Below are 12,302 nucleotides of genomic sequence, written 5' to 3'. Positions count from 1 at the left end.
ACTGCTTGTTTGGAAATGATAAAGACAACTGGGTCGCTGCCGCGGGTGGGTTTTGTCCTCTTTTACGGCTCGCAAACACCCTCATTCATTGTCACAGCACGTGTCAAGAATATTCGGATACTGCCAAACACGATGGCATTTCACTCGCTGTTATTATCCATGCGTTAGCACAACATTAACGATAAGACAAGTCGATAAGATACGTGTACGGTGAGACTGGGGGGTTTGAAAACGATAACCCATAAATGTTCCATTTGTTCGCAATATGATATGTTTAAGGCAGGAATAGTAGACATTTATTATGTTCAGTAAAATCCACCCAAAACAAAGTAGCATCCTCACCCAATGCTAGCCAGAAAGGCGCCTTTATATGTTATCGAAGTTTTGGAGCGATGTGACGCCTTGAGCTTTCTTCAGTTTGTTTTTGTTTCTTGTTAGTGCTATGCAGATGTGCATCGTACGAATCTACATCTGGCATGAAACCAGCTTCTACGGTACGCTTCAATTAGATTACAAGGTGCAACGACAATTTTTAGGCTAAAGAAAATGCTAGCAAACTTGGCTAATACAGATAGCAGTTTCTGTTACGCAGGTAGGTGAGGAGTCGTGTCACTGCTTGTGGTTGGGTTCTAGATAATATATTAGTCAAGGAGCCAAGCTGGATAGCAAGTAATCTGCTAAAAGGTACGCTATTCCCGAACTTTAGCCCATAGTCAGTATATGTGGCAATCTTTTTTCACGTCCATCATGCAGATACTTCGAGGCAAGCCTTAGTAAACTACCAATCGATGATCGCAGATATACTTCTGCGGTCGTCCACTCTGCATTAAAACTGCCTAATCAGCCAAAGGCAAACATTTAATGAGTGAAAGGGGCGTGGCCTATCAGCAGCTTTCGGCAACTGTACCCTTACAATTAATGTTACTTCGAGGTCTCAACGAGAAATCGCACTGATAGCCATGCTTAGCGATTCATGGTAAATGACTCAAAAGAGATACAGCAGACAATCCGGTAGTAGTGGCCTAAACAAGCTAAAAGAAGCCACCGCCCTATATATTGCAAACGTTCATATACAAGCACATCTCTCTCTCTCTCTCTCTCTCTCTATATATATATATATATATATATATATATATATTATGTACATTTGTGCGCACGTAGGTACACTGCAGGATTCACATGACAGCACACGAATACAGAATTTAATTGATCGCCACGCGCCCGCTGCCCGGGCTTGTTACCCATTAATAAATGTATCCGTTTATTTATCGAGACTGTCTGGTGCTGTCTATTAGTGGTAATAAACTTTTGTGTTGACTTGCGTTACACAAGTTCGAAAAGATCGCGGCTAATGGCCCTGTATTGTAGCAAGGATCCTTTTCATATTATAAACTTCAGAGGGTAAATAGTTACCTCATAGGTAAATAGTCACGCGCAACCTGCTTCGATACTTATTATAGCGAGGATTAAACTGATGCTCTTCGAAGTATATGTATATAGTTCTGTCGGAATTAGGCAGGCATCGTTCCGTGAAACGGCCGCCGTAGTTTTTTATGCTTAGTCGGCTCCTCCGAGGAGCTTTATACCATCTGGCGTTCTCTCCATTTGCTAATTTTGATTTCAGCTGTATCCCAGCTATACGCGCAGACAATGCATAGAGGCGACAACGGAGCCAGGATTCGTTAACCACGCCCACAAACATACGCGGAACGGTTCGACACTTTATGAAACAGAATTACACATAACATTTTTCATCATTCATTTCATCACGAAACAGCACAGCAGACAACATACGCAGCCGTCAGACGTCAGGATACTACTCGAATATGCTAGTTCTATGAATATCTGAAAAAATTTCTGCACGTACTGCTCGAAACGAGGCCTACGAGCAGTTTCAAGTATCTGACAGGATATGCTGGCCTCAAGTAATAGATTCTTACTCAGATGCCTCGTAGTTTAGCTGGTGCTTTCTATACCTTGAAAGGGTCTGCTGTTTTTACCGTTCTCCATCACGATTCTGTCTATAAATAGCACAGCTCAAAAACGAATTTGGATCGTTGAGTTTTAGTGGTCTTCGTGCATGAGCATTCGCTGCGTTCTAGCGAGAGAAATCTTCGAATACAAAACTTACAAGTTCCTAGAGAAATAATAATACCACGTATACGTTGCATGAAGTATAAAGAGAATACGTCTTCTTTTTTCTTGCAAGAAGGTACAAGGTTAATATGCTTTCAAAATTAGCTTTATTTTCCTACTTCCTTATCCTTGAGATTAATGTTAGAATTTGTGTCTGCTGGGAACTCAAGCTAACTTGAAACCTATGTCGAATAGAAAAAGTACTCTTTTGAATACGTGTGCAAGTAAAGATAGACTTTTTTAGTCTAATATTCGTTATGTATTAAGTCTGTTATGGGAATGCTAGCGTTTTTTCATACTCTTTGCCTATCAATATTATAGTTCCACTTGAAAAATGCACGTCTTTACGGCAACCCAATGGGGTCTTCTCAAAGCAATCGTTCGATCATATATTTCTCTCCAAAGCGTTATTGTAATGAACAGAAGGCGTGGAGTGGCAATTATGACGGTACTATAACTTTTTATCAGAGAAATCGAATCTTCTCTGATATTCGGTTTGAGATGATTTGGGCTATCGTTTCTCTGTAAGGGAACTAATAGCTCATAATTGGGTTATAAACAGAGCTTAAAAAAATCATTGAAGTGCGCTAAAGGTTCCTAAGGGCCAAAGAAGCGGTTCGCAGCAATTGTTGAAGTGTTTATTTTGTAATTTACTTTAAACTCTTATTTCACTGTAACACAACGGCAAGGAACTGAAGAAGAATTTTCGACGTTAATATACCTATATTGTAGAATAAGGATGTACATTTCATTGCAATACAATATTTCGTGGTACGGCTTTGTGTTGATAGCGGGGTTCACGTTGAACAAAAAATTTGGTAGTAATTAATATGTTAGATTATCTTTTAGCATTTGTGTCTTATGTTTATCGCTCTAGCTTTATAACCCGGCAGGAAGTGAAGGAGTAACAGCAATCACCTGAGCTAATCGGGTACCTTGGACGAAGCACCACTTCAATCAGCGTGTTCGGTATAATGTTTTGAGTGCTACGTCATTAGACATCACTACTACTGCCCCGTTCACCATTAGCATAAGTGTTGTGCATGGTTTCGGTATTTAATGTACACTCCAACAGACGAGTTGCAATGGTACCTTCTCTCTTTAGTAACAAGATCGCTGTCAAGGAAACACAACGCTACCAACATGCCTCCCCTATTCCTCTAAAAAAGGGGGCAAGCTTTTTAGGCAATGACTTACGTTGCAGTCGATGCGTTGCCAAATCCAATTAAAGTTATGCGGGATTTGATCTTATATCCCTATGGCTGTCCCTATGGAAACAGATTCTGTCAGTGAGAAGTTAGTAATTTCAATGTGTAGGGCCGAACCCCGAGCATGGGGTGTTTATGCTTCCACAACGTTTCAATCTGTGGGGCTGTAGAAGGGCTGCTAGACATTGTTGCATAACACGACGGGCAACAATCTAAAAGGATCCTTAACGGTCACAGGTAATGGCGTACGTGGCGAACAGCTCGATGCAGCTTGGTGGAGCCCAGCATAACACGTCGTTAATTACCATCACTTTCTTATCCGCTGATACAGCGGCTTGTGCAGGTAGCCGTTACAGTCTCCCTTTAGCGCAGTTCTTCATACAACTGTTTTTTTTATTGTAGAGCGTCTGCTCATCAACCAGGCTAATACTTGCTACATAACAAATGGACAGTGTTTGCCAGTGTGCTCACAGATAATTATTCCGTCGCTATATCCCGTTAGACAGAGCGAGAGGATAGCGCTACACAAATGCCTTTGTAGGCGAAAAACATCTGTGAGGATTATTGGTCTCACATGTAGTGAACGTCAGCGAATGGACAGCCAATTGCTAATATTTATTAATTTGAATTTTATGTAAACACAACTCATGCAATTATAATAAAGGTGCTTGGCTCCTGAAAAAATTGCACCTAGCTTGAGTAACTATATATATCGCAAAATCACTGTCTACAGTAAAGGGTCTTTAACTATTTACAAACATCCCTTTGAGCATAGGAAAAGCCTACGGCAGGACTGTATAATGCAACTCAGGTATGGCAACGGCGTGGGAGTCGAGAGAAAATAATATAACAAAAAATTGCCGTTTCTGCAAAAAAGTGCCGTTTCTGGTGGCTTACTTCCATCTATAGTGAAACCGTCTGCATCAATTACAGACTTGCCAATTTCAGATGTGAGATTGTACAGACTGCTTACAAAGCTAACTATATACGTTTCTAGCTCTTATGGTAATTTATTTTCGATAATATCGTATGTAATTATATTTTCAAAACAATTCACAATATAATAAACTGTCAACCAAGTGTTTATAGGAGGCGATACTGTCGTCCATAAAGGAAATTATAGATGTTGGCACCCGAACATATTTTAGAATACCAGGACTTATCAAAAGTAGTTGACTGTGAAAGAACGGGGAGTTGTGGCAAATGTACCGCACAGAGATGCTCTTGGTGTTCGTGGTCAGGACCTCTACCGTAATAAATAGGGCAAGTTTTCCCTCGGCGAGTGATGCTCTTGCTGTTACAGGATGATAACGTTTCCCAAAACCAAAAAGAGATCTGTTAACGGCACTTTGGTCGCACAACGACCGTCGCGACATTATTACTTGTTACTCTAATCATTACAAAAAGAGTGCTGAAGCTAGCAGCACCCTGCGGGGATTATAAAGTGAGCAGATGATTTTCGTTATCGAGCCTTGTTCTATGTTAAGACAGAAAAAAAAGGACATCATTATGAAGTGTTTGTCAAAGAAACGTGTACGCAGTCTTCTAAAAGGTGAGCTTGGCATAGTACAAAAGCGAACTTTTCGCTTGCTCACGAAAAGCTGGTACCGGTATAAATTCTAGTGATTTTTTTCAAGAACTTGAAAGAAAGGTATAGCTGATAGCTGACATATCGTGTAGAAAAACTATGTTCCAGCTGCCCGCTGTTTAGCATATGTAAAAACGAGTAGTCCTTGGTGGGTGCTACGTCTGACTTACTGACCTACTCGAAGACGAACTGCTGAAGACCTTTGCTCAGGTTTCACTTGATGTTTTCGTTACGATAATAACAACTTCCGTCAATGTTTGACACAACACCAAATAGAAAGAATCGTCGACGTGTGAGACTTAAGAGTATACAGAATTTTGAATCAGTTTTATTAGCGTATTTAGGCCTTTTGTTCTCTTTAGAAGGGTGTATCGAGTACTCATATAGGTTTATCATTTAACAACACAAGTGGAATAGACCTGCCATCTTATTTGCAAATGGATTAGTTAGGCAAATCCTAAAGTCTCTTCATCTGTTCTATCGCTGAGACAAAAGCATTCGTTTGAGCTCGAAGGATGTAAGTTATATGCCTGTCTATACGGTTGTTCCATACAGCAAACCAATAGCTACAGTTATATCAGAGCAACCTATAAACATGTGTAGGCATTAAAAGTACGGTAGACGTGTCCGCAAAAACACGCTCGTAAAACATCATTCTGTTTGTAACCGTTTCTCTCGCGTACTATTCAGTGAGCTATCTATTAACATGACGATCTCATCCCTAATATATGGGGTTATTTATTGTTGATGCATGAATGTCAAACTATGAAAAATAACCCCACTTTCATTAATATTAACCAGGTTAAGGTCGTATTACTAACAGCCGTACCTGCCGTCTTGTTTCTAACACTAAATAATAACCAACACTCTTTCCAGACCGAGTGCTTACACGCTGTTTTTGAACAAGACATGTTTAAAGGTCTAGTGACGTTGTGGCACGAACACTTTAGAGAAAATGGCGCTAACTTCACCGTTTCGAACGCAAAATGGCGCACGACATTGTCTTATCCGGACGACATGTACTTAAATTCAGACCCACCTAGTTTCAATTACAAATACTTTTTTACCATACGTCTATAGTATTTAGACAAAAAGGACGGCCTGTTGACATCTTTTTTTTTCTATAAATGTGAATCACCTGATTTTCGGCACTAAATTAATATCATGTCCCAGCTGCTTTTCGGCCTAAACAGGAAATGACCGACGTTTTGCAACGGCTGTGTATTTCAACTCCTGAGTTAAGCAAATCTTATGGTATCACAACAATACGGCTTTCGTGACACACGTTAGATACTAAATACTACATGTTCAACTATATAATCTGCACGAAAATGAGGTGTTCAGTTTCTTTAACAGGCCCCCAGTTACTAGAACCTGCAGCACGCCTACTGAAGAGTATACAATACCGTCATAAAACAACAGGCTCACAGTCTACCTAAGTCCACTTCGTTGCTCCTTTTATGTAGTATCCCGTTTGCAACCACAGCTAAGTAGAAGTGCGAAGATTTGAATAAAAACGATTTATGTGAAACAAATTATTCCTCAGGTTGACCAATCATAAAATAAGCGTGAGCCCTAGTTACCACGCTTTGTAAGTACGTGTGTTGCCTGATGTGACTACACACAGCGGTCGCTTGAAGGTTACCGAAACTGGGCACATCGGATCGGTCTGTGGGTACACCTTTTGGCCACGTGTAATTCTATTCCAGCAATGAACGTGGCTTGTAGAATATACTGGAATTAAAGTCTTGATGTTGCAGGCTATGGCTACAGGTCAATGGCTTACTATTACAACTACAACAGTAAAAGTAGCAATATGTTCTATGATATAACCTAAACGTTGCGGGTCAGTTTCGTTTGCCTGTCGCCTTTCCTCTATCCCTGATGTTTCGCAGTAAACGCGGTCGGAATCAAGCTGGGTGTGGCAGCTCGGTAAGCCTGTAGGTGGAATATAGAGACGTTCATCAGCGGGATAGGCTTTTAATTGAGGACCTTTTCAAAGGAGGAAATAACAATTCGAAAATATTCGGTGGACGTATGCTTTGCTATGCTACTACACGTGTATGGCGGCCGCGACGTGCGCTTCTCTGAGGATGTAAACGGCTTCAATGCCGAACTTCTTTAAAGAATCCGATCTAATTGATTTGGGAAGCTGCCGCTTCGTAAGTCTGAGCGCTGTGCGATTTTTATTCTCTTATATAAAAATGATCCGCTCATTATGTATTATTCAATGTGAGTTAAAGTAGCCACTTCCCGATACGTCACTGATTATCTGCCTATAGTGAGACACGTATTTGCTGTCTGAGTAATGAAATATAGGCGACGTTTAGAGTTCCGTAGAATACGATGCTGCTTTTAGAAGGGCACGAATGACTCGCAGCAAGATCCGAACGAGCGGCGCTATGTGACTCGTTACAAGTGAGGCTAAACAAGTGTTCAGTACGGGGTACAACAAATATATTCGGAAGGCTTGCTAGAAAAGCAAACACTTTTACCTCGAAAAAGTTTTTGCTCCCGATGAGCTAACAGAAAAAACGTTACGTTTTCTACAAAATAATACTAGTGGCTCTAAACGTAATTATTCCGTTACCATTGGGATCGCAGTTGCGCGTCATTCGCCGACGTCGGCGGGCGTTACCCTAAATGAGTTAGTTAATTACTAATACATTTAAATCGGCTATCATCAGGAAGTGGATAAACGTGGGCCTCATTGCAGCAGTATCATTTCACTTTCGGAAACATCCACTTTTAGCAAACAACAGCAAAGCGTATCGTCTTCATAATTGTCTAATTAAACGCCTAATAGATATTTATAGCTCTTATCATTGTGACATTTCATAACAATATTTAATGTTCACCAGAGGGACATAGAATCTATTTCTGCCCCTTGTCAAATTTTTATTATAAAGGGAGTCTTTCAGCAGCTTGTTTTTGGAACAAGCTATTCATGCTGGCCGACAGATGGACTTCGTAGTGATCATGAGAATGTTTCAAAATATCTCCAGCGCGTTGATGGCAGTTCGGTCATGGCAGAATCAGCTTTTCGACGGTCTCCCATAATGTGCCTTAAAGAAGGCCATAGGAGTGGGTTTGCTATGCTTCCCGAGGGAAGAGGCAATGCATCTAGCGAGACCTGTGCCCCAAAGATGGCGTCACAGGTCATTATTAGCATTTGATGAGCATCCCTCATCATTGTGCTTGTATTCATCCGTCCATCCATCCAGGACGCTCTATCAAAACCCTCAAACAACGTAAGATTATGGAAACCATATGATAGCTATTTGATGTATTGGTAGCGTGGTGATCCTCAACCATATGGTTCAGCAAAAACAGGCTAGATTTCATGAAAGAGATATGGAATAGGTATAAAGCACAGTCAATGATGTCGCGCCATTGCCTCTCCTCGTCGTACTTTTTTGGTGGCTGCGCGATTTTGATCCGCCTGCGTCAACCACTCGGCAACGAGAGCTCTCTTTGCGTTGCTGTGTATTTTCCGCACCTCGCGAAGCCACGATGTGACTGACGTTGACGGTACAAGAAAAGGTAAGAGAATAATTAAATAGGAAGGAAACCAAGTGTCGCGAAACGTAAAAGGTTGTTCACTAGCTAAATATCGATAATTTGCAGTGAAGCAATAACATGCTTTGTGAACGCTATCGTAAAGAATATAGAGTCATTTGAGTACGTCCTTGTCCTGTCGGTGACTCAACGATTTGAATCTCGCAACTCTTTTTCAAGAGCCCTCTATGTTAAATAAATACGAATACATGTAATCTGCTACGATGGCGAAGTGTAGAGAGCATCGTACCCGTAATTACGGTTCCCGGATTTGAGAAGTTTCAGCCGTTACAAACAAAGTCCCCCGAATTTCATCTGCGATAGTCCCTGTGGAATCAACAACCTATTATACGATGATGTCTTTTGGGATCTTATGTATTTTAACTGGGCAAGAAGAAGAAGGGAGAATTAACAGAATAAATAAAGGCAAGTATCTTTCCAGTTAAAGACGATACTTTCAAGGATTGCAAGGTCGCCAGCTAGGCCTTGCCAGCTTAAGATTAAAACCGAAAAGATGTTTAATTCTCTCAAGTAAAACATTTTTAACTTAACACACAAAGCGGACTGCAAATACAACTACTGGACGTATGCGGTAAACTTTAGGAGGTCTTCTGATAATTATCTGCCGTGATTTGTTGTAAAGCCTACTTTCGAAATATGCTTACCGAATGAAAATCGACCCATGTATGTCTTCGATGCCTTGGAGCCATGCTCTGGACGTACCGCAAAGGCTGTCCTTCAACCTAAATAAGGCGGTAGTTGGCGTCCTAGCCGAACTGTAAGGCCAGATAATATTATCTTGCATTGTCACTTCTGCTAGCTTTAGTGTACGGTGGCTTTTACGAGCCATGTATAGTTTCGGTACAATTACATCGAAATGACCAGCTACGCAGTTACCTACAAAAGTCGTTTAGGATCGTAACATAGGTAGTACAATGTTAACTTTTGCGATTACCGCTGGTGACAAAGTTATTGCTACACCTACGATTCACTTAATCATTATAGCAATTATTGCTATTACTGATGAATTCGCGAGAAAAATCCCACTGTAATTAGACGAAATCTTTAACTGAGCTACAACAAAAAGTTCTTGCATTTAGTACAAGTGGCTAAAACATAATTTTTTTTTAATAGTTCATTGCGTTACCCGGCTGAGCTTTTCCGGTATAGTACACGTTTAAGCTGACTTAATGTAGAACTACTCTATTTGCTTTCCACGTGGGCGGAACCCTTGACAGTGTCGCTGCGGCTGCCGGCGTCTTCGGCATCTGCAGACGACATCCGACGATTAAGTGTTTCGAAACTGATACCGGTAAAGGATTGGCTTGATTTCATTGCACTCGAAAAAGAACATCATAGTCGGCAGCAGTCTCTCTTCCGGCCACGCGCCTCATGTTTTTTTGCTACGGAGAGGTTTCTCGCCTGTCCCGAGTAGGTTGCTCGTCTCTTTTGCGTTTCTCAGACCCGTCGGGTACAGCAATGCTAAACTAAGTGTCGTTTGTCGGGATAGCAGATCCATGCATATTTCGGAATCGTACGATACCGCAAACTCTTTACGCGACAAAATACGGTACCGTAGATGACATTGAGAGGGCTCTACTGGGTTCTGACGCGAGGCTGCTTTAGTGGTACCTCACCGTCGTCTCTCCGGAAGTAGATGAGGTGGGTGAATCGAGGACCGCCTGAGTGCCCTGGCTTCGAGCAATTTACGTTGTGCCCGCCTTCAATGGTGCAACATCATTTCGGTAGCTGAGTGAAAATTAACAGCAGCCGAATAATGACGATTTTGATGGTTATGGAGGAAGCTGTTGGACGACGCAGGCAGTGTGATGATGCTTTTCCATAGCGGAAAAAGCGCTTCTCTTTCTGGACCTTCATACGCACGCAATACTTCATTCGACCTGTCGTTTCAGAAAACGACCACCTGTTCACGTTTTTGTTGACATCATTAGGCGTGCGCACGTTTCAAACACTACACTGAATCGCTTATACTCTAGATAATATTTGTATCTTTAGTGCAAAGTTCTCAGTTGTTTGACACGAATGAGCCACTTGCCAAAAGCCATTGGATTTTCACAAACTCGACAAAAATAAGGGCTTTTGATGTCGGACAGTTGAATCCGAGCTTCGAGTGAGCTGTGAGCGAGAGCGTAGGACATCGGATTGTCTGGGGCCTATGCCCCACGTCGGGTAGCTAAAACGGCTCTACCAGTTAAAGTAACATTAGTGACAAGAAGAATACCATTATTCAGCCCATGGGGAGGATTGTCTTTAACTGTATGAGAGTAGTAGTACGATGACAACAGCAAATGTTAATATATTACTTTCTAATTACAAGATCATAGTGTGTTCTCATGTAGCGTCTGCAGATAAAAGCGCCACGGCTATTAGCGGATAGATTGTGGAATTCATGGACGCTATCTGACAGTGAGGACCGAAATTTTACAGGGCATTTCGTTTAGTCTTCTTGTTAAAATTTAAGCAAACAGGAAATGCGGATTAAAAACAGAAACATAAAAATTCCTTCAATTCGCCGTTACTTTATTGGCATTCAACTTCTCTTCCGTTTATTTTCTCTGCATTTAAAGGCAACGAATATTGTCAAAGACAATGGCATCAATTTAAGGGGCAACATGCTAGCCTATTTTACGCCATACTTTTTCTTAAGTCAGGGGACCGAAAACAACTGTGGCACAAGTGAGTCTGACGGATCCGACCTAAATTACCGATATACGCTTGAACATCTCGTAGGCAGAACTGCGTTTGCCCACGCAAACAGTTTTTATGTTGCGTCTTCGGTCAACGTGCCCGAATTCTGATACTGCTGGTTTTTTCTCTAATAAGGACCAGTGAAAGTTAGTATCGATAGGCAAAAGTTGGCAAGGCTAAGCGGATGTTGAACGATAAAGACTGAAAAGGTCACAGGAAAGAACAGGTTACAGAGCATCGGCTTCCAATCATACGAAACCATACAGTGCGATTGTACGTGAAAACTTTTCAATATGCCGGCAGGGTAACGAGCGATTGCTTGCCATCAAATCAGGAAGTTGTTGAAGCGGTGAGCTCTATTTTGAGACAAATGAAGCCTTATACTAGCTAGAAAAAAAGAGGGCGTCTCGGTTGTGTCGAGAATTCGTAACTATTCCTAACAACAAGCATGATCCTCCACTTGACAGAAGCCACTAACATAGCCATAGAACGAATGCGGCTATGGATGCGGATAAAGCAATGGCACAAAAAGGTGCTGTGTGTAATAAGCACGATAAGTAGGAGTATAGAACAAGCCATGTTTGGCAGGGTACAGAAGCTAAAAGGTCTGTATATACCATTGACCTAGAATGATTGAAATTGTACTACAATAAAAACAGAACTGGTTTATTGCCACTCCGTGGGTGACCTATTCTGCGGGTGGTAAGGGAAAGAGGGGCAGAAGGGAATATAAACAACGAGTCTGGACAACGCTATCTATAGATTTCGAAGTGAATACAGGTGGCGTGTGATCTGAAAAATAGGTATTTTACCCTAACAGTTGTCCCTACTTTTTGCCATTATTTGAGAATCATTCAGCATTTTTCTCCATTGACATGTTACTCGTTTGCTGTTCACATAATAGAACGAAAGCGATGGAGCTAAATTTTTACTCTTAAATCTCTCTTTAAAAGACCTTTAGTCGAAATAAGGATTTCGGCAAAGTCAGTTTTTTGGCAGCGAGTGTTGACGGAACGATCACAAAGGCCGAATGGATTTGTAGATCGTTGATCAGTGGAGGCTTGTCGAATGGTACGTTGCTGAAACGGGGTCATCTGTAAGCG

The 12,302-nt window shown here is 41.4% G+C and overlaps 1 protein-coding gene across 2 annotated transcripts in view; it reads left to right on the top strand.

Annotated features, from left to right (window-relative positions):
* The window catches only part of LOC111251618 (uncharacterized), a 46,045-nt gene that overhangs the window by 6,872 nt on the left and 26,871 nt on the right, over positions 1 to 12,302 (top strand). The window lies entirely within an intron of this gene.

Source organism: Varroa destructor, unplaced genomic scaffold (genome assembly GCF_002443255.2).
Source record: "Varroa destructor unplaced genomic scaffold, Vdes_3.0 BEIS01000005.1, whole genome shotgun sequence".
In the NCBI taxonomy this organism is placed as follows: Eukaryota; Metazoa; Arthropoda; class Arachnida; order Mesostigmata; family Varroidae; genus Varroa; species Varroa destructor.
The sequence above is the reverse complement of the archived record's forward strand: the minus strand, read 5'-3'. Positions and strand labels throughout refer to the sequence as shown.